The sequence below is a fragment of the Lycorma delicatula genome, chromosome 11 (assembly GCF_047948215.1).
Source record: "Lycorma delicatula isolate Av1 chromosome 11, ASM4794821v1, whole genome shotgun sequence".
Classification (NCBI taxonomy): Eukaryota; Metazoa; Arthropoda; class Insecta; order Hemiptera; family Fulgoridae; genus Lycorma; species Lycorma delicatula.
Window position 1 is genome coordinate 36433615 of NC_134465.1, and position 27591 is coordinate 36461205.

Sequence of the window (27591 nt, forward strand, 5' to 3'; positions counted from 1 at the left end):
ACACTATGAGAATGATTGCCGGGGTTATCAGGTCTACTCCTCTGGAATGGCTCCCGGTATTAAGCCACATACCAACCCCGAACCTGCGCCGTATGAACGCTCTTGTAAGAGAGTACAAGAAGATTATGGACAATCGAAACCTGCCAATACATGAGGACATTGAGGATGCCAATCGTGATCGCCTTCGATCTAGAAAGCCGCCTATCAAAACAGCAGCTGCTGCTACAGAGGACGGATTTAACCTAACTGACGCCTGGCGTCAGTTTCTGTTTAGCAGAATAACCAAATCCCATGTATTACTCAAAAGCCGCCGGGTTTTGACTTGCCACGTAAGACATGGTCAACGCTAAACAGAATACGGACTCAGCATGGAAGGTGCGCCTATTTCCTGTATAAATGGGGTAAAACACCGACGCCTCTTTGTGAGTGAGGTGAAAATCAAACTGTCACACACATCACAGAAGTTTGCCCTAGGACAGCGTATGAAGGGAATTCTGAAGATTTCCTGATGGCGACTCCAGAATCAGTAGCATATATTAGTTTGTTAAATCTTGTCTGTAATTTTGACTGTAATTGGTGTTATGTTTTGGTGCCATACGCTAAAAAAAAATATATATATACTCAAATCTAGCAATAGCGAAGCATTGCCTGGTCTGTTAGTTTTTATTATATATTTCCTCCATATTTATCTTTTTTAAATAGTTTTATCAAATTTTTAATTAAAAAAAAAAAATCTTTAACGTTATTCTTTATACAACATTTATATTATAAGTTTGAATTAACTAAAAAATAAATTGATGAAAAATAATTTAAAAAAAATGGTTGATGAAGAAAGGTGAAGTATAGAGAAAGAAAGAAATTTTTTTAATTAAAAAAAAATTAATTCTTATAAGTTAAAAAATAATTTCAAGTAAAATTTAATTCTATAACCTTAGCAATCTTATTTCTAATACATGTTAAGTAACAGAATAACTAATCGAGAGGAGTCACTAGCTCCCCCTGTGGTAAGTATGACAACTTGACAGAGAAGCGGCGACGCTACTTCTATAATCTTTAAAATAGGGTTTGTCGATACCTTCCCTACCTTCAAATTCATTTTATTAAATAAATAAGAATGATGTGTTTATGAACGATTGTGTTTAAGAATTTTGAATAAAAATGTAATCTTATGTCCAAAACAGTTTTTCTATTAGCATTCTTGTTTTTTATTGGAGCGCGTTAAATTCCCACAGTTAACTCTATAAAAACATTCAAACTTCAGAAGTGGGTCCAACCAAGATTAGCTGATACTAATCGGTCAAGAACGACTCAACTAATTCATTAAATTTCAACGAAACTGATGTAGTAATTTGTAGTTTGAAGATACGATTTTTGAGCCTCAAAATTTTATACATAAGCATATATATATATATATACATACACCACATCCCATCAGTATTTTTCATGATTTATTTAATATTTATATTGAATACTGTTCGCGCATACAACCACGCTTTTTCAAAACTAAAATTCTTCCCCGAATTTATTTTCAAAATTTGTAATCATTCTTTTTTTTTAAAAAAAAAAGATTATTTAGGAGCAACTTTACTTACATTAAACTCTATGGACAATTCTATCTATGGACAAACTCTATCCAAAAAATGAAATCAAAATACATTCTGTCAAGCTTAAACTTTCATTCGATCATTTTTCTACCACATGAAGTTTCTTTTATTTTTTAAATATGATATTTTTTTCTACATACCTATGCCTAATGCCTAATGCCTATGCCTAAACATATTTATGTTGTGCTAAAGTTTTCTTGCAAATTATTTATTTACTAGATCTTAACGAATGACGTGTGATGAACAAAATGTATCACATCTTATTTTTAAATAGTATTCTTAATAATGTTTCTTATCTTACTGAATTCACCCTGTAAAATTCGTTGTAGGATAAAAACAGTATGATTCGAATTAAAATTGGACCCTATAAAAAAATGGAATGTGTTTTGATTTCATTTGTTGCATATAGTTGAAGATGGAATTGTCCGTAGAGTTTCATGTAGAATTAATAAAGTGTTATTTTGAAATGAAAAATAATGTTTAGGTAGCAGGCAAATTATCGAATGAAAGTTAATCCACAAATTAGTGCGGGCCATAAAGTCATAACTTGCTCGTAAATAATCTTTTTTACTTCCTTGTACGAAGTTAACAAAATATTGTGATGGCAAAAATTTGTTTTTTTTAGATTTCAACGGAAATATCCATTTTGATCATCCCTGAATCCATTTTGACTAGTTTTGGAGTGACGTCTATACGTACGTACATATGTGTGTATCTCGCATAACTCAAAAACGTTTAGCCGTAGGATGTTGAACTCGTGGATTTAGGACTGTTATAACATCTAGTTGTATACTCCCCCTTTTGATTGCAATAGACTGAAACAAAAGTGTTCAAAAAAGCCCAAGATCAAAAAAAAATTGGATTTTGGACTTTTTCTTAACTGCACTAATAAGTTCTCATTGAGAGCTTTTTAACGATATCATAAGTGGTACTTATTTTCATTAATTGTAGAGCTATAACCAAATAAAAGTTTTATTAAATATAATATTTGGATTTTACAAAGGGAAGGCACGTCGATTCGAATCAGACTTCATCTCCTTTTTTTTAATTTAAATATATTGATTTATTGATTATTAACCTCTGGTTGTAAAAAAAAATTTACGATAAATAATAATCCAATAATAACAATTTAAAAAAAAAATCCAAATAAGTAAAAATATCAGAAGTCATTAATGAAATAAAATTTTATGTACTTTTCATTTTAAAAAAATGTAATTTTTAATTAATGTAAAATATAATTTAATAGGCGTACAAGGAAGTAGTGTCCACATCAGATTTTAAAAAACTGATGACTTATTTGAAAATAAATCTGGAAACAAATTTCTGTTTTGAAAGAACGTGGTTGTATGCGTGAATAGTGTCTAATATATATATTAAATAAATCATGAAAATTACTTACCAAAATATGTTTTATAAATAAATATAATGTAATTCACAACGTATAATAACAAACATAGATTTTACAGCTTAATTTAAAAATCATCAGCCGGAAAACGAATATTAAGATAAATAATATTATCATTGGAATAAGAATATATTGTTGTGTAATCTTAGTAGAACAATAAACAGAGAGGAAAAATACGTGTGCTATTACTAAATACAAAAAAATTAATATCATTATTGCTGCTAGAACTACCGTATTATATAATCTTCGCAAGAAGAAACAATATCCTTAAATACAAAAAAAAATATCAAATTTATTATAAATGATACAATTACATCTAAAAAAAAATTTAAATAGATTTAAATAAGAATACAGATTTATCAGTTGACCTTCTCCAGTAAAGTTAAATAGACGGATAGAGAAAGAAACAGTAATAAGAGAGGGGTAAAGACGACTCGCAGATAGGACCACTTTTATTTGTGTTTTTCTAGCAGTATTGGTTAACAGTATTCTATCACCGTAGCAACGAGTAGAAATAACATTTATCTTCAACCATTAGAAACAACCGTCTTTTCCCGTTTCTCTGTATTGAGTAATTATTTAATTATAATATACTTCTTACATTAAAATATAACAAACACAATTGAAACGATTTAACCGGGTGAAAGTACTTCACAATTTTATAAGCATATAAAATATATTTAGATAATGTACAGATTTGGTTGAGGTTTCATTTCATAGCAAAAGAGATCAAGTTTTGATTCAAAAACTTGTTTGCTGAGCATTTTGGTTTTAGTGATGAGTCAACGTTTCACATCAGTGGCAAGGTGAACACCCATAAGTCCTAAATACGGGGGAACAAAAACCCTCATGAAACTTTACAGTACATTCGTGATAGCCCTAATGTTTTTTGTTTTTTTTTTGTACATAAACAAAGACTGTACGGTCTGTTCTTCTTCCAACTGTAGATGGTATTGTTTTTCTAGAAAAGCATCAAAATTTTCTAATTTCTCAGACGATGATGAACTATATCAACGCCATTACTATAAGCATTACCTTATTATCTTCTAGAATTCCGAGATTTTCTGAACTCGATTCCCAGGTCGGTGGATAAGGTTTCATCGGATAACCACCTCGTACCCCAGATTTGATCCCGATAGATAATTTCTTTTTGGGTTCATTAAAGATCGGGTTTATGTATCAAATTTGCCTGTTGATTTTGTTGATCTAAGATTTCGATGCATTTCGACGCCACAGATGCAGAAGTAACACCCGACTTTCTTCGTATAGTCTGAAATGAAATCAACTTCAGGTGGGATGTATTTCGCATTACAACTGGAAGGAGATATCGAACCAAAGTGAATATTGGGTTACAAGCGTGATGTGTTTTTCTTTTAAATGAACCTCAATAGAATCTGTAAGTTTTCTCAATAAATTTTTATATGCTTTTTTTATTTCTGAATTCTTTTTTGAACAACCCGGGTATTTTAAAACCAGTTTATAAAAAATAAAATTTCATTAAAGTTTGATTTCAAATACGGCTAATAATATTATTTACAATTCATTATAACTGAAATCGTATAACTTTGATTTCATGATAGAATCATTAGTTAAATCAATCCCTTCTTCTTTTTCAATCGTTAATTAATTCTTTCGTCTACGAATATTATATTTCATGTTTTTTAATATAATAAAAAATTTTTAACATAGCGTAGAAAATAGTGATTTTATAAAAATATATGTTACCTCAATTGTAATCTACTGAATAATAATAAAAAAAAAAAAAATGATTTTCCACGGAGTTCTATTATAAACTTTGTATATATATATATTGGCTAATTATTGTAAAATATTACTATCGAACCTTATGAATAATCATGATTATTAATGATTAAACATTTTTTTATTATTTTAAAATTCGATCGACGCGATTTAACGGGTAGAAATTAAAGGAATATTTCTTCGTTCGGTAACCTTTGATGTTAAGTAGTTTGTATTAGGTAGGGTGGTTTTTTAGGGTGAATTAATTAATGAATAATACATTTTGTTATAACGATTATTATTAGCCGAGAATTTACGAGCAGAAGAAAATTATTGTTATTTTCCCATTCCTGGTACTCCTTCCTTATTTCCACATCACTAATTGGATATTTTGTAGTCAAAGGAAGAAGAGTAGCTTGATTTAAAGCAAATTTGTTCTGCCTTCCTCTCCATTCATTCATCCCTTTTCACTCGCTATTTGTTATCTCTCTCTCTCTCTCTCTCTCTTTCTCCTATTAAATTTTAGTAGCGGTCTTATTTTGGTACCTAGTATTTTATATGCAAATCATTTAGGGGGTTAGTCGGTTAAGATCAGATCTTCTAGTCTGTTGTAGGTCTCAAGTGATTCACAATTTGACCACCTCCTCTAGACTTGTGGTTAGCTGTCGTTAGATCGGTGTAAACCCTTATCTTACTAGTAAGGGTTTCCTTTATCCTCTAAAATTAACCCCTCATTCCAGTCTCACTACTCTTCAAATGACTATCAAGATTTATAGAAAAGAGGAAGAATATGCTAACAACTAGCCGTCATTCCCTATCGTACCTCATAGTTTTCCATTACTACGTAATTTATTTCAAAATTGTATAAACTTAATTTAATTTTATGGTTTGTAGAAAATAAATAATTTACATGTATTAAATATTAATTCTTCTTGTACCATTTTAAAATTTATGAATTTAGAATTTTCTAAAATTGATACCTGGATTGGTATTGTTTATATTACACTACGAAATTAATTCATTCACCAGTTTTCAAATAACTCCTTCTTTCCATAGATTTTTATGTTTTAGTCCTTTTGTTAAAATGTTTTAAAATAAAGCTGCGTAAGTCTATTTGTTTTTAAAGGATAAACACGTTTGTTTTTAATAAAAAATTGTTTATTTAAAGATATATTCAAATTTTTAAAAGTTAAAAAACAATTAGAAACAAATTTTTAAAGTATAAATAGTTATTTTTAACGACTTTACGAAGGAAAGTACGGTATTACTTTCAGTCGCATACTGGAATTTGTTGGTGATAATGAATTTTCTTTACGTTTTCAGGTATGAAAAGTATGAAAATACCATTCACATAAAACAAATATTTAATTGATACATGTATATATATAATCAAGCCTGTTTAAAAAATTTTATGGCAAAAATTTTCAAAACTTCTAGATCAATTTCATTGAAATTTAGATAGTGTGCTGTATAGTCTATCTGAAGTAATGCATGTGAAAATTTTATGAAAATAGGTTTTATCCCCTCTTCTCCACCGGGCCGAATCCTGCAGTTAAGTATTACACAGCCTAGGGGACTGTCCTTTACTCTAACGAGCCTCCACGTCTCGGCCCGCCGGTCGGATCCCACTTAGTGCCCACCTCAAATCCCCTAAAAGGATCAACCATCCCGGCTATGCCGTCTCTGGATCCCCACTCCGGGAGCCGAGACTCGGTCTTTATGCCAATGCCTCTAACGGGGACACCCCGAGTGGGTCATCCCCGCCGGGACTCTTGTCTTTTTCGCTTGGAGGTGCGAGAGTCCCCGTGCCTCATCGCTACCGCCCACTCGTACAAGCACGTGCGAGTGTACCAATTTGATGCTGCAAATTGGTACGTTGATGTTTTTTTTTATATACGGCATCTGTTGTTAGCAATATTAAACCCAAATTAAATTAACGAAAATTTGGTTTCTTGTTCATCTGCGCAAGATTTTTTTTAAATTTATCTTTCTTATTTCAATAATGGAAATTTCTATAGAATATAAATTTAAATATATTTTTAATTTAGGATTAACTTATTAAAGTTCTTTTTTTAAGCGTTCTTTCAAAATCTTTAATGAAAAATATAAAAAAATAAAATGTTCATTTATTATTGTCAGTATAGTTATTATAATGTAATAATATAAATATTTATGTGAAGTCGATGTCGGTAAATGAGTGTGCACAACCCCATTTCTTATAGTAACTATTACTTGTACTAGGTTGAAAATGAAGGGGTTGTTGGCGAAGCTGTGGAAACGTTGGGATGAAGGGCGGTAGAATGGTTTTGGTTTGTGGAAAGGGGTGGTATATTGGAGGGAGGTGAGTTGCATTGTCGTGCCTTATCGTAGCGCCCCAAGCATCTCCAGGGACCAACCCAAATTTATACATCCGCCTGGCGCCTTTTGTCCGCGAGATGAGAAGCGTTCCCGAAAGTAATCAAGGGGCAACCAGGAATATCATATTAATTCCCGAGAGCAGCAATGTCGTCCTGAAGGAATCCTCCTCTTACCATACACCACCACCCCCTTCCAACAGCTTTCTACCTATTATACAGTAAATACATTTCTGAAATTGATATATAATAAATAACATTATTTAACAACATCTATTAAAACTCTGTTTTAAATAACAATCTACTTTAAAGATAAATTCTTCGTACCTTTTTTATAACAAAAAAAAATCTGTTTTTATTATAGACTAAATTGAAACCATATATAATTCTTTATCCTATTACAAAGTAATATTAGGTTTTTCTTTACATATTCATCTAAATTTTCTTGTTAAAAGATAAAACGTGTTGGCCTATATAGTAAAAAGTTACTTTAAAGCACCATCAACATTTTTAAACCTAATGTATTATGTATAAGTTAAATTTAATTAAGTATAAATTAATTTAATTTTAATAAATTTCTATCAGATATTAACTTTACTCATGACTTACTCTTTGTTATTCAGAAATGGGGGACTCATCATTTCATTCCATTTATACACTCATCCATTTTTTTTATTTTTTTATTATAAAAACAAAAAACAGAGAGGAAGTATTATAGAAAAATATTAAAGATTAGATACGTTGTTAAAATTTAAAAAAAAGAAAGTATAATACACAATATAAATTAAAATCTTTCAATATATTTCGTAATTAATTTTTGAATGGCAAACATATTTTCAATTAAATTTGCTGGCTAATTTAGTTTTAGCTTCAGCTTATAACGTTACAAAAATGTGCCATGGAGCATATAATCCACAACCTTCTTTTGATCGAACAAAACAATGCTTTTTGTTTAAATACTATTTTGCCAAAAAACAAGGAATGAATCTGATCGTAATTTATATTTCATAAATTTTAAATTACTCCTTTGTTTGAAATATTTATGGACTTATCAATTTTATTTTTTTTTTCTTTTATTGGTATTTTTAATGCTAAAGATAAATTATTTTGTATGCTAGATTAACTTCCATTAAAGTTATGTTATAATTTTTTAATAAATAATCTAAATATTTATGAAATACTAGCAGACCCGGCAATGCTTCCCTATTGCTAGATTTGAGTAAATATATATATGTATATATAGATTAAATGAACGCAATTGAAAGTTTGATAAAACATTAAAAAAAACTGAACATTACAGAACTTCAGAAAATTTAACTTTTCACTTTATAAAAGTCAGAATGTAAATAAATCCAATTGGAAAAACAACAGCACTACCTATCGGATTTAATTCAAACCACTCTCTAAATACAGTAGTCGGAGGAAAATAACTTTTTAACGAAAAGAGATATGGCTGCAAAATCATTACAATTTACATTACGAAACTTCACAAAATTTAACCTTTCACTTTATAAATGTCAGTATGTAAATAAATCCAATTGTCAAAATAGCACTACCTATCGGATTTAATTCAAACTACACACAGTAGTCGATTCAAAATATCCCTAACTTTCTTTCTACTGGTCAGATTGAGGATTTCAATTGCTTTAAACCTTTTCCGAAAAACGTGGACTATTTTGCAAAAACCCGCGCGTAAATCGGTCCAGTAGTTTTTTTTATTCTATATCGGACACACGTACAAAGATTGCGTTTTATGTATATAAAAGAATTAAAAGGTCTGTTTGTATATTTGTTTCGTAAATATTTCAACACCTAGCGGGTGTAGTTTTTGCAAAGATGTTTCTTTTCACGTAACTAATATATATTCTGAATATGAACCAAATCTGACCCATAAATACAATTTTTCGAAATATCTCAACCCCAGCACCATCTAGTGGATCCAAACTAATTCATAAACCTTTCCGGATGTGCACACAACAACTTATCAAAGTTTCATACGTATACGGGACAGACATTCATTTTTATATACGTATAGATGATGAAGTAAAGAAATTATATGATTACTGATGACATAATTAACGTTTTCTACAGATGCAGATTTAACCAATGTTAACCGCATTTAATTAAGTTAGTTATGTTAACCGTAAGATTAAAAAAAAAATTTAATACATGTTCATAAAAGTTTATATTTAAAAAATATTAATCATTATCCTTCCAATTCGTACTTCATTATGTTTGTAACTTACTTTTTTATGTTTCTTTTTTTTCTGCTATTTTTTCGGCGAGGTTTCTTTTTTTTTCATCTGTTCATTTTCTTCCTGTCCTTGTTTTTTTCTGTCAAAACGTTTACAATATCTCTACTGCACCATTTCTCTTGGTTTAAGCCTATCTTTAGATGTTCTTACATCTGTTTCAGATAATTTGATTTGCTTTCCATCTTCCAAGGCTTGTCAAACATTTGTTTACTTAATCTGTATGAATCCATCCTGATCATAATCCCCCCCCCCAAAAAAAAAACATCTAATCTTTTCTTTTCCTTACCATTGTCTCTAGGTCTTCTTGATTTTGTTAGACTTCAGTCTGTATCCTTTCTCTGTTACCTTTGGACCATGGATTTTCTTTAATAAGCTTCTTTCGATCTTAAGCAACTTATCGTGATTGGTTATATGTAATGTTTCAGTTCCATTAAAGATTACTGGTTTTTGCAAGAGTTGTGTAATATCTTAATTTAGTTATCGTGGAGAGATTCTTTTTAATGTAGATGTCTATGATAAATTTAAGCTTAGAATCCAATTTTAATATTCTTTCTTCAATTGACGCTTTATCTCTTCTTCTGTTTATAATATATTTATTGTTTTTTATGTTATAACCACATTTCATTTTATTCTTCTCTTTTTTTTATTACCACTTTTGAAATATGTTTTAAAAGTTTATTTTAAATTTCGTCAACATATTCATCAACTCATTATTGATCTTCGAAAGATTAATTTCAGTTATTTTTAAATAAAAGAGAATTTATGCTCTATACGGGATATTAAAATAATGTTTTTAAAAAAAATTTAAAAGGTTTTTTACAACGAATAAGAAAATTGTTTACTAATATAATAATTGCTATTATCTTTTCTGCTAAGATAGTTTCTATTTTGGGTACTGCTTACCTTCCTTAGCTTCATTCTTTTATCATTTATTGACCCGTTTCGGAACCATTGTCAAAACTAATTCTACTGGTACTTTTAAACTCCTGTTAGGCTTTATAAAGCGTTCAGTCAAAGCCCCTCCCTATATTTGACGTCAAGTCTTATCTGACTTTCTTCTTGTTTATTTGTTATAAATGGTTATACTTATCATTCAATTTTATTTATCTGTTTCCTGTTTTCAATAAATTGAGGTTCGTGAAAAGGACATCCGCTTGATTGTTGATCTGTTCATTTATGTTCGTTTTAATATTACAATTTAAAGATTTCTAGATTTTCTAAAATGTTCATTCTTTTACCTATAACATACAAATGTGATTAATAAGGAGTGTATTGTATATATGTATGTTCCACCGTACCAGTTCAACGGCTGAACCGATTTAAATGCATGACCCCGAGTTTGAATCCTTAAGTTACCTGTAGAGTCGTAGGCAATATAAATATATATATATTTATATATATTTTTCTTGTATGCGTGTGTATGTCACTGAACTCCTCTAAACGGCTGGACCGATTTGATGAAATTTTTTGTGTGTGTTCAAGGGGATTCGAGAATGATTTAGATTCACAATTTGGTCCACTGGAAAATGTTTTTTTAATTAATTTTTTATTTATAAGTAGTTGTTGATTTTGGAATGTTTTACATTGTATCCGGCAGACTGCACTACATCGCAGTATTGAATATTCAATAAAATTCTATTTTAATTTTAGTTTGTCCCGACAGTTGGTGCTGCGATCAAATTGAGAAAAATATTTCGTAATTTTGTGTTATTATTGTGTTACAAAAAATCGCGAGAAAACAGTTTTTTAATAAATAAGAGGCTAACAAATCAGATGGAAATGTAAACAAAGGAAAACCAATCAGATCAATGCAAGATGGCCGCTGTCAAACACAACGACCAATCACAAACAGCCCTTATGGCCGTTGCCAATGTAAACAAAATCACAACTGATTAAGTAACAAGTAGGCAGCACTGTCAGTTACTTACGTCGTAGCTTAGTGTTGTTCTTACATTAAAATTCGTATTTAGAGAATAGTTTGAATTAAATCCGATAGGTAGTGCTGTTCTGACAATTGGATTTATTTACATTCTGAATTTTATAAAGTTAAAGGTGAAATTTTATAAGGTACCGTAATCTTTTGTAAGTTTCTTAATGTTCAGTATTAATTGTAATGATTTTGCAGCCACAACACTTTTCGTTAAAAAATTTTTTTCCACCGAATACTGTGATTAGAGAGTGGTGTGAATTAAATCCGATAGGTAGTGCTGTTGTTTTGCCACTTGGATTTATTTACATTCTGACTTTTATAAAGTGAAAGGTAAATTTTGTTAAATTGCTAATGTTCAGTTTTTTAAGGTTTTATGAAACTTTCAATTGTTGTCATTTAATCTGTATGTATGCTCAATTCTGTAGCAGACTCAAATCTAGCAATGCTTCGCTTTTGCTAGATTTGAGTCTAGCAATGCTTCGCTTTTGCTAGATTTGAGTCTGCTAGAATTGCGCGCTTATTGAGAATATTATATTATATTATTATTTATTGAAATAACGTTTAAAAGTTTAATTAAAAAATGTACATTGTGCAAATTTGTAAGGTGCCGTATTGAAGTGAGTATTTTACATGATTTTTCATGAATTTTAATGATGTATACACGTGCATTCAATAACAATCAACTTAACCTACAAATTTAAATTGTCAGTTCTCAGTTGATTCTATGCAACTTATGAAGTATTGAACGGCTCTTTGAAAATAAAAATTTAAGTTTGTAAAATAAATTATAACATTTATAAAATTAAAATATAAGTTACTTATAATATAGTTTAAAGTATATTTAAAAAATTGAATTTATAATGTTTTAGCTTATGAATTTTATAAAAAGTTTTCTAAAATTATTTTTAATTTACAATTATCTAAAATTTGGTAAAATAGACGTTAAAATAAAGAATAAGAAAAATGATAAAAATTTCTACAAAAATTTTAACTACGTTGCTTTTTTACAGCGCTTTAATTTTTTTTATTAATTGAATAATTAAGCTGTTACATGGTTATGAAAAGATGTTACAATGTTACAAGATTATTAAATTTAAACAAATTTATGTAGGAGATACTTTTTTAGAATGATGTTAAGTGAAAATTAGTAGTAATGTGGATGCAAATTTATTAATTACATTAATTATTAATTTTACGACGTTTCGATTTTTTAATTCAATTTTCATCGGGCATCTCAATATTTCGTGAAAATAAATATTAACCATACTACACATAATTAATCAATAAACCCATTACAATAATACAACAATCACAAACTGATAATATCATACTAATAGTCATTTTAATGAAATTTAGAACACATTCCTGCTAATTTTGACTTAATTAAGTTACTTATATGTATGTGTGTGCATTTATTACAGAATAATACCGCATCAGGACAACGTCTGTCGGGTCCGCTAGTATATATATATATACGTTTAAATAAATTTAAAAAAAATTTTTAATATTTTATTACATAAAAAATTGTCACCTACACTCTAATCTAATTACCCTATATTAAAGAGCAATGTTTTTTTTTCTTGTTTAACCTCCGGGTCCACCGTTAGGCATGCTTCAGAGGATTAGATGAATGATTTGTAGCGTGTGTGAAAATGCCATACCTGACCGGGATTCGAACCCGCACGCCTAAAAAGCAATGTTTGTCACCCGCACGCCTAACATGCTCAAAATGCGCTCATTTGAAAATCAAATGCTAATTAAAAAAAACCGTTTTCAGAAGTTTCTGTTTTCGACCCCTCTTTGGCGAACTCCATTATTTTTTTTAGTGTTTTGGAAGTAGTTTTTTTTTAACAGATTCAAAACTCGTTTTGTTCATTTTTGTGTTTTTTTGCTAATAAACAAAACTAAAATTTCTTTTTTTTTTAAATTGATATCTCATTTTAATTATTTAATTTTAGAATACGCATTATTCACAGATGCATATTAAATAAATAAATATAGTATTTATGTACCTAAAAAATATAAAGAAAAATTATAAAATACATACAAGTATCGTATATTTATTTTGTAATTTCTAGAAAGAATTAAATTAAAACGAATGTAAATGAAAAAAGGCTAGTTTGCGAAAAAAAATAATAAAAAAGAAAGGGAGATAAATAAAAACAACTCCGAAAAAATTTGTGTTCGTTAAAGTAGTTTCTACGTAAATTTAAAGGTGTATATACATCTTAGAGGTAATAAGATTGTGGTGTGTTGTTAAAAATGGAGAAAAGGAAAACAGAAAGAAAAATAAAAAGGATAAAAATAATAAAAAATGTAGAGTGGGAAAATATAAGTAGGAGAGGATAGAGGTCACACACGCAATGTCTTAAGTCTAAAGAACAGTATGATTATTTTTTCTACGTTTTTTTTTTTTTTTTAACTCTAACCTCTATGAATATAAAATTGGAAAACATGGTGGTAGTAGTACCATAACTTGATGTTATGGTACGATGGGGTCAAATGGTAAAATTGTTTTTTAAAAAAAGAAACAAAATAGACAGGCAAGTAGCTAAGTTTAAATGAATGAATGAATGACTTGTATTACATGTTAGTCCGTTCATTGGTTAGCCAACCGATAAAATTATGAACAATCCATCTCGTCATATGTTTAAAAAAAAACATATTAAAAAGTTAAGCTTTAATATTGATTTACTTACCTAGTTTAGTTGGCTTTTTATTTAAGTTAATCTTTAACATGCAAACTTTAAAAATACTTACCTTTTTAATTCCAACGTATCGTTTTTTCTTTCTTTTAAGTTATTAATATGTTCCTTCAACGTTTTGCACGGCATTTAATATTTTTTTGCAATACTTCAACATACATGCTTCAACATATCTAATCAAACATTATACATATACAAATAAAAATAATAATAATAATGTAATTATATTAATCACATAATTTTACTTTTTAATTCTCACTATTAATATGCATATTTAATACTAATGTATGTAGCTTTCGATATCATTGTTTTTACTTGTTATAATTTTTATTATTATTTCACACGTACAATTTTAATGATTGAATATTAATTTCCATTTATAAATTAATACAAATGTTTTTTTTTTTCTATTGGAATATTACGTTTTTCCATGTTATTTAATCATTGTTTAAACGACAATCATTTTCTGTGGTTTTATCTATTTTGTATTACACATGTAAAAATGTTTTCTGCCAGTCTGCTGTTACTCTTTCACGCAAAACCTATTTAACCGATTGAATTAAAATTTTGCATCAACGTAGTTTTTATATACAGAAAGAACATAGAATTATTACCGTTAGGAGATGTTTCACTGTTTCATGAAGCTGGCCGTTTTAATGAATTGCGGTAACAACAGGATTATGTACCTTATTTTTTTGTTTAACCTCCGGATCTACCGTTAGGTATTGCTTGAGATGATGAGATAAATGATTTGTACCGTATGTGAAAATGTCTCGCCTGACCGGCATTCGAACCCGGGATCTCTGGATGAATCTCGATGGCATTTTAACATTTTCAGGATTATTTATAGCCCCTCCACTGAGCCGGACGCACAGTTAAGTATAACGCAATCCAAGGGAGTCCTTTAATTCTAACGGGCCTTCCCGCCCATCAGCTGAACATCCGGCAAGGCAGGTCGGCCCGCCGGTTAGATCTTTTACTTTATGTCTGTCTTTAACCCCTAGCGAGGAGACTCCATACCCAGTAATGCTGTAACCTTCATCCTCATCTCAGGGGCCGGGTCTCGGTCTTTTGAGTGCCTTATGCCTCAAATGGGAAGTCCCCAAGGATATCTCCCACCGGGACTTTGGTCTTGACTCCCTCTTAAAAGACGTCCAGATGATCGTCGTCACAACAGAAAGCCGTACACTTCGTACGTGGAGTCGCCAGCTGATCATGGGTGCCAGAACACCTAGGCTTATCGGCCCTCACAGCTGGGGTTGTCCAATACCTCCCGCTAGAAACCCTCCTCGGTTCCTCATCATTTTTGGCTCAAAGTACCGTCCGAGAAAAGAGGCTGAACGCATCCCAGCAAGCAGCAGAAGAGATGTTGTAAGATAGCAGGGGCGCAGATGACAAGCCAGTAATCTCCGCATGAGCCTTTGTTCCTCCCATTCAGGACATCAAAACAGGGTGTTCGACGGTGTCACATTCCATGCAACACATACAACTGGGGGTATGATGCCTCCCAACACGATGAAGATAATTGCCAAAATTGCCATGGCCTGTGAACATTTACGTGGTGTAATAGTCAAGGTCACCGTGTTTTCTCAAACACCACTATCGCAGGTCCGGGATTAAGACTCTCGTCCAGGCTGCCGTTTCCCCGGCCAGATACCGATCTTGCCAGACGTTAAAATTTGAGACCCGTACCAATGCAGCCGATATCCCGACGTACCTGACCGTCCGTTCCTTTACCAACAGATTGATGGGGAAAAGAGTTACGCTGCAAAAAGGAAAGTATGGTAATCAGTTATGGGTATAGATTATTTTGCATTTCTCAGCGTTTCATGACACAGAATCCCAAAAAATAAAAATGTTGGGCGTAATATTCGTACATATATGTACATGTGTTGGTGTGTTTGAAGCTTAATAACTTTTGTCTGAATAAACCGATTTTGATGAAATTCTATACATAGACTCCTGTATATGAGGAACTTTATTGGTAAAAGTTTGAAGTCAATATCTTCAGGGGGTGAGGCTTTTTTGGGGTCAATTTTCTCATAAATTTTCAACATAACCTCATTTTATATTAAGCTCAGTACATGCGTACATGCTTACATATCTCACAGTTTTAAAAAAAAAAAAGTTTGCCCCCAAATTCTTCCCCTTTCTCAAAATTCACCTTTTTATTTATTAATATTTTTTAACCGAATTTTTTTTTAACTTTTGCTTGATAGTACGGCAACTGGCAAGTAGCCCCAAATAATAGTTTAAAAACAAATTGGGGGTGGTGGAATCGATCAAAGCTTAAAAATATTGATTTTTTTTAAATCTTTAAAACTTTGTTCATATATCATTATTTTTCCCCTACATAAGAATAAGCAACCAATGCTAGGAAAGTATAACAACTTTGTTGTCAGCTTTTTCCTTCAATATTCTGTTATAAACATTCGCGACGAGTAGATAATCGTTTTAACCAATCTTTTGTTTTCTTTCTTTTCTCTTATTATCGCTTTCATCTTTTTATATCATCTGTTTTATATACAGAGTGGGCCATGAAAAAGTAGCCCCGCCAGACTATGGAATATTGAATAGAAAACTTATCATTATAAAATCGTACACAGGACATTGGCATGGAAAATTGGAACAAAGAAAGGAGACATATTCAATCCTACCTAAGAACTCCCCTTCCAAGAGTTAAGTGATCGTCCATCCCCTTTCACTACTATACTCCGACCTGCTGTAGACGTTGGCGGGGCTAATTTTTTATGGCCCACCTCTATTTATATATAATTTTTTTTGAACATCTTTTTATTTATGAAACAATATAATCTGTATTATCATGTTTAAATGCAATCGCATAAATGTTGATTTAAAGATATTTATTAATAAAATTTGATGTAGATATTTTAATAATAATGGAATTTAATTTAATTTGTCGAAATTTAATTAGATTAATTTAATCAAAAGACTATATATATATATATATATATATATATATATATATATATGTGTGTGTGTGTGTGTACAATAGTATTAATTTAAAAGTTGTTATATTTATGTTGTCATTATTGTTATTGTCAGATACATATATAGTCATGTGAATTTAAGTACATGCTAAAGTGCTTTTATTTTGTTCATCCATTTCTATTGACTTAGTAATTACAAAGCATTCAGTTTATTCGTGAATTTTGGTTCTTTCAATAATTAAAAAGTAAATGGTAACATCCTTGAAAAATTTTGCATTCTGTGTAAAAATAAATCTATACTCAGTGATACAAATATTTGTAAATTGTTAAAAACGTTTTTCCTTAATAATTAAAAATAGAGAAGGAAGCATCTTTTAAAAATATATATATTTACCATTTATATAGTTTAATATTTATTTCTATATTCCATAAAATCTATCATTTATATAAAAATTTTTAAAATAATATTTTATTACAATATATTGAATTTTAAGCTAAAGATAACTTTTATACAAACGGTTAATGTTAGATCGTCAAAGAATTTTTTTTTTGAAAGTAAAGTAGTTAATATTACAGTTCCAAGCTGCTGGAAAAGTGAAAGAGAGAGAGATATTGTGAGAAAGATAGTGAAAATGAAAGAGAGAGAAGAGAATACGTACGGTTGGAACGGAGCGGAATTGATTACGCTGCCCAATGGACCAGAAGAGCTACAGCGTCAGAAGTGGGTCCATCCCTTTGACCAGACAATTAGTGGACCCTGTATACCTTATGAATTATTTATAATTAGCACCCTTTGTTCCAACGACGTATTGTTATTCCATTATTTCTGGAACGGTACTGAAACGATGACGCGGCGCTAAAATAATTTCATTATATATTAAAATCTCATTTTTTTCTTTTTAATTTTAAACTTTTATAGCAGGTTATTTTATTTTATTCGAGATTATATTGTATCACAATACAATATAAGAAAAGTTACAGCGATATGGAATTTAGTCTTATCTAATCTTGGGTTAATTATTCTAAATAAAATTTCATTAATTGAGTCCCAACTATATATATATATATATATATTAATATAATAATAAACATAACTATAGGCTACTTGTAAATTGGTTTTGAAGGGGTCAACAGCAATGTAGAATACGTAACAGAATCTTTGATTAGTAATGATAATATTAATTATTAAACCAGCGTACTGCCCTAAAATCGAAAATCCCATTACTAAACTTTTCCGGAAAAGTAGTTGGTATTAATTTTAAACAAAACTTATCAGAACTGGTAAAAGTTGATATTTTAGACTAAAAGGTTTATTTTTTTATTTTTTAAGATAAAATAATAATCATTTAAAAAATCGAAAATCCCATTACTAAACTTTCCCGGAAAATTAGTTGGTATTAATTTTAAACAAAAATTATCAGAACTGGTAAAGTTGATATTTTAGACTAAAAAATTTATTTTTTAAGATAAAATAATAATAATTTTTTTTAAAAACCCGCTTGATCATATGGGTAAAATTTGTATTAAGCATTAGCAGTTTCAGTCAGGTATGATCGATTCCCTCCTCTTACCGCCCCATTCATTTGATAAGCAAATTTTATTAATGGATTCATAGAAGTCACTTTTGCAAAATTTGAAGTTTTTTTAAACTATTCAATCCAGAGTTAGTAACACAAACAGATCAAATATATGTCAATACACACACTACGCGCACGCACTAACACACACACACACACATTCATACGTGCGAATAGAATTTATTCTACACCTTCTTTGTTTCGTTTTTCTATATATATATCATGATTCTGAGACAAAAAAAAAAATTGGAAAAATATTTTTTTCGTACGATTACCATACTTTCCACCTGTTATAGTCATTCTCTACTATAACTGTAGGAGGGAAAGCAGATTCGCATATCGATTTATAAACTATCGTCAATCGTTAGTAAAAGATTCTCTTTCAACTTAGATTATTCCATAAAATTTAAATTCTTTTTTCAAACCAATTTTTATTGTTTTTTCCAAAAAAATATATAAATTTAAATTTAATATAAGCTTTATATGGTTGTCGTGAAACTCGTTAAAAATTTTTTAAAAAAAGAGAATATGAAATCTATTCCAACGCTTAATTAATGAAATTTTGTATATGTATATATCTTATATAAAAGAGAATGAAACTGACTGATTCACTGACTCATAATCAACTTCTTTTTTTTTGTCTTCAGTCATTTGACTGGTTTGATGCAGCTCTCCAAGATTCCCTTTCTAGTGCTAGTCGTTTCATTTCAGTATACCCTCTACATCCTACATCCCTAACAATTTGTTTTACATATTCCAAACGTGGCCTGCCTACACAATTTTTTCCTTCTACCTGTCCTTCAAATATTAAAGCGACTATTCCAGGATGCCTTAGTATGTGGCCTATAAGTCTGTCTCTTCTTTTAACTATATTTTTCCAAATGCTTCTTTCTTCATGTATTTGCCGCAATACCTCTTCGTTTGTCACTTTATCCACCCATCTGATTTTTAACATTCTCCTATAGCACCACACAAACCTTCTAATCTTTTCTTCTCAGATACTCCGATTGTCCAAGTTTCACTTCCATATAAAGCAACACTCCAAACATATACTTTCAAAAATCTTTTCCTGACATTTAAATTAATTTTTGATGTAACCAAATTATATTTCTTACTGAAGGCTCGTTTCGATTGTGCTATTCGGCATTTTATATCGCTCCTGCTTCGTCCATCTTTAGTAATTCTACTTCCCAAATAACAAAATTCTTCTACCTCCATAATCTTTTCCACTCTTATTTTCACATTCAGTGGTCCATCTTTGTTATTTCTACGACATTTCATTACTTTTGTTTTGTTCTTGTTTATTTTCATGCGATAGTTCTTGCGTAGGACTTCATCTATGCCGTTCATTGTTTCTTCTAAATCCTTTTTACTCTCGGCTAGAATTACTATATCATCAGCAAATCGTAGTATCTTTATCTTTTCACCTTGTACTGTTACTCCGAATCTAAATTGTTCTTTAACATCATTAACTGCTAGTTCCATGTAAAGATCATAATCAACGTACAACCAAAACTATTATAGGTAGACACTTGAAATTTTCCGGGTACCCTCGTAACTTTAAGTAGGCGTGCACTAAGAAAGGATTTTGCGAAATTTTTATTTTAAGGGGTTCAAATCGATAAAAAACTAAATTTCGTGTTAACAGCGCTATCTGTTGGACGTAAAAGCAACATACGGTATACTAAATATTTTACGATTCCATTGCAATGTTTCCGATATTTGTGTCCGCCATAGACTAAAAAAGTACTGGACCGATTTAGGTGCGGGGAAGAAGAGAGAAAGGGAAAATCGAAAAAGGGAAATAGGGAAAACTCGAAAAAGGTAAAAGGGAAGAATGGTAAAACGGAGAAAAGGAAAAACGGGAAAAGGAAATGGAAGAGAAAAAAGAAAATAGGAAGGGGAACGGGAAATGGGGGAAGAGGAATGGGATTAAATAAATTTAATTAAAATTAAATTAAATTTAAAATAAATAATTAAATTAAAATGATTAAAAAATTATAATATGTAAATCAAATAATTGAAGATGTCAGATGCAAAAAAATTAGTTGAGATTAAAAGCATCGGTAAAGCATGGAAATGAAGTAATTCATTACATCTATCAAATAAGTAATATTAATACATTGTGTGCGCGCGCATTGCGTCAGAATGAGTGTTGAGTGCTCCAGAAGAATGCCGTTAAATTTTACAGCTGTATTATTCTTTTTAAAATAATGAAAAAAGTTTACCATGATTTCTGCTTAGCGGCAAAATGAACCTAAACCAAAATTCATCGAAAACCAACGGGAATCGAAAACCGGGGAAGAAGGGAGAAATTGAAAAATCGAAAAGGATAAAAGGGTAAAAAGAGGAGAAGGGGAAAATTGAAAAAAGGAGAAAACGGGGAAAAGGAAATGGAAAGAGAAATATAAAAGAGAAAGGGGGAAAATGAAATGGGGGAAGAGGAAGGGGAAAGGGCAGTAAGAAAAAGAGAAACGGGAGAAGGAACGGGATACGGGAGAAAACGGGAAGGGAGAGCGAAGCGAGCCATGACCTTCTGATCGTGACGGGAAGCGCTAATAACCATAGAGCACGGGTGAAGCCGCGATGGGGATGCTAGATTTGGGATTGTAATAAATTGTTTGTTTACCTATATTGGACTTTTTTTGTTGAACTATTTTAATTCATTCATAAAATGGATTGGTCTAACCAAAATTATTCTATTTTCTTATCATTTTTTTTTTTTTTTTTTTTATTTAAGTTTTGGGCAACAATTCATTGTTTATCGTATGTTCCTTCAGTAGTTTTCATAAAAAAATTTTTTTATCGTTTTATCAGGATTTAATGAAAATCTAAATATATTGTTAATTAAATTTTTTTTTTATTTATAAAAAAATAAGTTTGCTGTTAAAAAAGCACTGTGAGTGAAGCTACATCTATATTGTGGCCGAAGTCGTTGACGGGGTACGCTAGTATATATATATATATATATATATATATATATATATATATATAAATAATTAAATTATGATGGATTAATTTATTCTACATAAGATACTATTGTAAATACCATTTACAATTTTATTAAACCATATGTTATAATTTTTTTTCACGCAGGATCTATGTAATATGAATTGCCAAAAAATGTTACAATAACATTTTAAAAATTCTTACAAAATAATTAACCGTACTTCAACTGCTCCGATAATTCATAGTCTCTTGAAAACTCTCAAATTACAATAGTTTTTAGGGGAATATAAAATTTTTTAAGGAGAAAAAGGAAAATAAATAATGAAAAAATTAAAGCGTATGAAATATAGTTTGGGTTTCGTTTAAAATCTCTATTTTGTATTAATTTTATTCACTTTTAACGTATACAATCAGATTGTGTTAATATACTGTTGCGTGTTCGCGGTTTGACCAGAATATTTAGTGGCTAACAAATTAAAAATTTCTTATAAATATAATTTATTACTCTACAGACATATAAACAAAATAATTACTGTAACAATAATAATAATGACAATACGTATATATAACATACAAAACAGTATTCAAATAAAAAGGACAAGATTTGTTTAATGAAAGTTAAATTGTAAAACCAGAGTAAAGTCCAACTTACTAAACACGTTATAATGACTGATAGAAATTTATATTGCATTAATAAGAAGATAACAATAGAACAGTTAGTTCATACAATTCACTTTCCGCAAATATTATTACTTTTACTGTTTACAATGGAACTATCCTACAATTTATGAATGAATATAGTACTGTCACTTTCACTACTGTTACCAATAACTCACCGAACAACTTCCTGCATTAACTTACTGTCCAACTGAAATACTCGTGACGTACTCTTCTTTCTTTCTTTTTCCTGTTTAGCCTCCGGTAACAACCGTTTAGATAATTCTTCAGAGGATGAATGAGGATGATATGTATGAGTGTAAATGAAGTGTAGTCTTGTACATTCTCAGTTCGACCGTACCTGAGATGTGTGGTTAATTGAAACCCAACCCCACCAAAGAACACCGGTATCCACGATCTAGTATTCAAATCCGTGTAAAAATAACTGACTTTACTAGGACTTGAACGCTGGAACTCTCGACTTCCAAATCAGCTGATTTGGGAAGACGCGTTAACCACTAGACCAACCCGGTGGGTTCGTGACGTACTCTTCACTTGTTTGTAACCAAACGCTTACCGATATCGCCGTCACCACAACCGCGTCGAACTCGGGCTTGCAAAACTACTCTGTTATTGATTGTTATCACGACTGCGCCGAACACGGCTCGCAGAACTACTGATCGTCCGCTGGTTTCTAGTAGTATTTGTATCCTCTTGCCTGCAGAACCAATACTCGACTTTTAATTGATAAGCGTAATAATTTTCTTCGTCGGTGTTCTTTCGTTTTTGTATAAATTCTTATTCCGGTCCGGTAACCCTTCTGGTCGAACAAAAGCTTTTGAAAATGCCATAGTCTGTATTAGAGATTGTTAAACAGACCCGTTATGCTAAGAAAAGAATCCCTTTTAGCTCTTTCTGGATTCTTCTTTTCATTATTATTTTCTCTTTCTTTTTTTCTTAATTGGAAGAAATACTTTATCCTGGTTCGTTGTACTGGTCCTGTCAGAATATTTAGTAAATGTTTACAGCATATCTTGTAGGAAGGGTTAGATTTTAAAAGATGTCAACTTATTTTTATTTTAGCTCCTTTTTTAAAATAAGTTATAAAATTAAATATTTTTTTATCCTTCTCCTAAGAAGGCAAAAAAATTAACCATTTGCTAGCGGAATCGATCCCTTGATTTTCGTAGAAGTAGCCAGCGCTCTACTACTACTACATCAATTTTTTTTTACTATCATTTTTCTTAAAAATATTTTTCATTTTAAAAATGTTTTATAAAAACAGCACTTTTAGTATAAAAATATTTTTATAATTTTCGATAAAAAAAAATACATTTTCTTTATTGATTATTTCTTTTCATAATATGTTTATTTTCTTGTTTTCTTTTTATAATTACGAATTTAATAAGTTAATTTTTTTTTTTAAATTATACAACTACATAAAAATAAATTTAAATTGATAAAACCCCCATTACAAAAAATAAATTAATTCAGGTAGTTAATTATTCTCGTAAATTATTTAATTCAGTAATATTTTTTGACATAATTATTTTTATACATGAAACAGTTTAAAAAAAAAAAAAAATTGTTGAATTACGAAAGAAATATTTTTCAATATCTTGTTTCGTTCTGTCAGCAAAAGAAATTTTTAAGTAAAATAAAAATGACAACTTGTCATAAAATCAGCGGAAATGATACTTTCTTATTAGATTTTTTTTTAGAAATCAGAGAAGTATAACATCGCAATTTTATGAAGTCTAAAAAAATGTAATTTGTTTCTATAACAAATTTACTTTATTTTTTGTAAAAAAATAATAATAAATAAAAATAATTGAAAATTCTACCTTTGTATTTCTGTATAATATTACTTCTATATAAATTTATATCAAATACTAAAGAAACTGAGTATATATAAAAATCTATTTGCTTCAAGAATATTATATGACATGTGAAACAAGATTGCTAATATTTATTTTTCTTTAAATCTTTGATTAAAATTTTATATTTTCGTAAATATCTGAGAATATCCTTTCCCTACTTTTAAAATATTAAAATGTTTTAAGATAATTTGTTCTGTAGTTCTAATCTGAATTTCATACCTTTCAAATGTATGTAAATATAACCATATTTAAGGTTATGAATTTGAGCTCATTAAAATTGCTTGTTGTTAATAATTAACACTTATTATTAAAGTGATTATTTATTAATTGTCTATTTTTAATTTAATCTTATCATTCCTAAAGCCTGGTAATGTCGGGTAAGAAACTATTACAAAACAACTGGCCATGGTAAGGATAGTTTGCTTAGGATTTAACCTTGCACTGAAACCATTTGTTTATTTGAATTTAAAATGTAAATGAAATAAATTATATAATATTTATTTTCCTGGAATCATAACCTTAGAGCTATGCTGCAAGAAGGAAAATATGATAATCAATCAAAAAATGGGGTATCGATTTTTTTTACATTTCTCGACATTTCATGACTCAGGAACTTCAAAAAAGCAAAAAAAAGGCAGTAAACCCCAACACAATGTTGGCGTATTTGAAACTTATAACTTTTGACTGTACAATTGATAAAATTAAATTTTTTTTAAAACTACGAAGCCGTTTTATATAAACATATCTACTGCAGCGCCCCCTGGCGGCTTATCACCGTAAAACTAATCTAAAAACGTGCTCTGAGGTGATACCTATGTAATGAAAAAAACAGCTCAAAATTTTAGAGAAATACTTATACTGCAGCGCTCCCTGGTGGTCTTTAACCGTAATACATGTCTAATAACCTGCTCTTAAGTGACACCTACGTAATGCAAAAAGCCACATCGAAATCGGTCCTGTAGTTTTTGAGAAAGATGGTAACACACAACCTCTTACCCTAAAGACATATACAATCTCCGTTCCGTCGTGGGTAATAAATCTATTTTTATGAAATTTTACCTTCCCCAAAAACCGAAAAAAGCTATATTTTTATATATTGCATATTTTTAACAGATTTTTTTTTAAATATTTTTTCACGCACAGTAGTAGTGCAAATGAACCCCCAAAAAAAAATACTTAAAAGTACTTTAAATACTTATTTCAAGACTATTTTTAAATATTTAAAAAGAGGCTTACTTTTAATTTTATTTCAATATTTTGAAGTGAAACAACCAATTTTATACGTTGTATTCTTTGTTAATTTATTGTAATAAGCCTTACGACGTCTTACAATGATAAATGATGTCTTCCTTAAAAGTTTATTTAAGAATGGTTTTAATTTAACGTAATTCGTTTTATATACTCGTACATATAAATATATATATAACCAGGAGATGCAGCCCCCATAATCCCCGGGGCCCAGAAATACCCAGGAGCCGACCAAAAGGCTCCCCGGACTATAGACCCACTCTCCAGGGGCGCAGAGCTTGCTTCGCTTGCCATTATTGTTTTACCAGGGGCTTCGCTCTCTGAATTTCCGCAAAAAAAAAAAAAACATAAAATAAAAAAACAATTGACTGCGACGGGAAAGGCAAGCAAACATATTTAGCGAGCGAAGCCGCGACGGGGATGCTAGTATATATATATATATTTTTTTTTTTTTTTTTTTTAAATAATTAATTAAAGAGCTCATTTAAAAACATAAACAGTAATTTTTTGTTATTTTTATATTTTTAAACCACCGCCAACTAAATCTGACAATTATTTTTTTTTTTTTTTTATTGAACTTCTTCACAAAATTGTATTTTAATCGAAATAGATTTTAAATTATAATTTTTTTATTACCTAGTATATAAATATATTAAAAATGTTTGATATCTTCTTCACAAAGTTGTATTTTAATCGAAATAGATTTTAAATTATAATTTTTTTATTACCTAGTATATTAATATATTAAAAATGTTTGATATCTTCTTCACAAAGTTGTATTTTAATCGAAATAGATTTTAAATTATAATTTTTTTATTACCTAGTATATAAATATATTAAAAATGTTTGATATCTTCTTCACAAAGTTGTATTTTAATCGAAATAGATTTTAAATTATAATTTTTTTATTACCTAGTATATTAATATATTAAAAATGTTTGATATCTTCTTCACAAAGTTGTATTTTAATCGAAATAGATTTTAAATTATAATTTTTTTATTACCTACTATATAAATATATTAAAAATCTTTTAAGAATTAATATAGGAAAGAATTTTAAAAAAAGGAATATTTACGTATTTTTTGTGTGAAACCTGGTCTGAAGATATTCTATAATAATTTAATTTTTATTTAACTATTTTTACCACTTATAAAGAAGAATGGCTCAATGTAATAATAGAGTTAACCAACTCCTCCCCCCCTCCGAGTTTTACAATACAATTGAAATACATTTTATGTCAGATAAGTTAATAGTAATAATACAACTATTGTAACTAACTAGTTTAGGCCACTCAAACTGTTAACTTGACCAATTAGATTAAGTCAAGTTATCGAGTCAATTCTGTAAATTAGTTAGTTACATACTAAGTTATCTTATCTACTAGTTAAGTTATACGAATATTAACTTGTTATAAGTAGCTTACAAAGAAATTTTTTATTTTTAAAATTATTAATAAATAATTCAAACTATTTTAAATTAAAACCCTCTCCGTGTTATTATTAATTAAATTACGCTTTTATTTTAGGGTTTTTTTTCTGTATTTTTACTTTTATTCGTTTTTAAATGAAAAATTATTTTTTTTAAACGTTGAATATATTAAAATAAATTTTTTAAATAGAGAATTTAATTGATACTACTTAAAGTTATTTTTTTATCTGAAAATAATGATGTTCATTATAACAGCAGTTTTTGTTATAAAGTGATGGTGTTATATAAAGGTCAGGTTATACATTTCGTTAACTTTGTCATAATGATGACAGTATATTTAATCAATAAAGAAAATGAAACGAGAAATCAATTCACCCCTTAGTTTTTTTTTTTAATTTTAAAAGAAATATACGTTATGTTACACTTACCTATGGCTACAAATGATTATAAAGAAATTATTGATAATAAAATACAATTAAATAATTTAATTAAAAATGTAGAGAGTTTTTTATAATCATATTGATATTTTAAATTAAAATTAAATTAACAATTTATAAGCTTAATACCTGTTCTTCTGTGTATTTTTGCGAGGCCTATGCGATTTACTCCACCTTGAAAGTTATCGAAACCCGTAGTGAGGACAGCTTCCTAGTTATTACCGACTCTTAGAGTGTACTTGAGAGCTTGAGCTGCAGACGTTCTGAATCCATCGTCCAGATTATTCATGATATCCTTTCAATGATAAATAAGACTGTGGTACTGGTATAGCTCCCTGGCTCTTGTGGCAACCTCGGGAACGAACAGGCCGATAAGGCTGCCAAGAGAGCTGTATTAAATTGGATCCGAGTATAATCTACATGTGAGAGAGACTTCATGAGATCAGTCCGTGTAAAATTACGGCTCAGTG

At 29.6% G+C, this 27591-nt stretch overlaps 1 protein-coding gene across 3 annotated transcripts in view; it reads left to right on the top strand.

The window, feature by feature from the left end:
• Ten-m (teneurin transmembrane protein Ten-m) overlaps positions 1–27591 on the top strand; it is an 887841-nt gene that overhangs the window by 664684 nt on the left and 195566 nt on the right. The window lies entirely within an intron of this gene.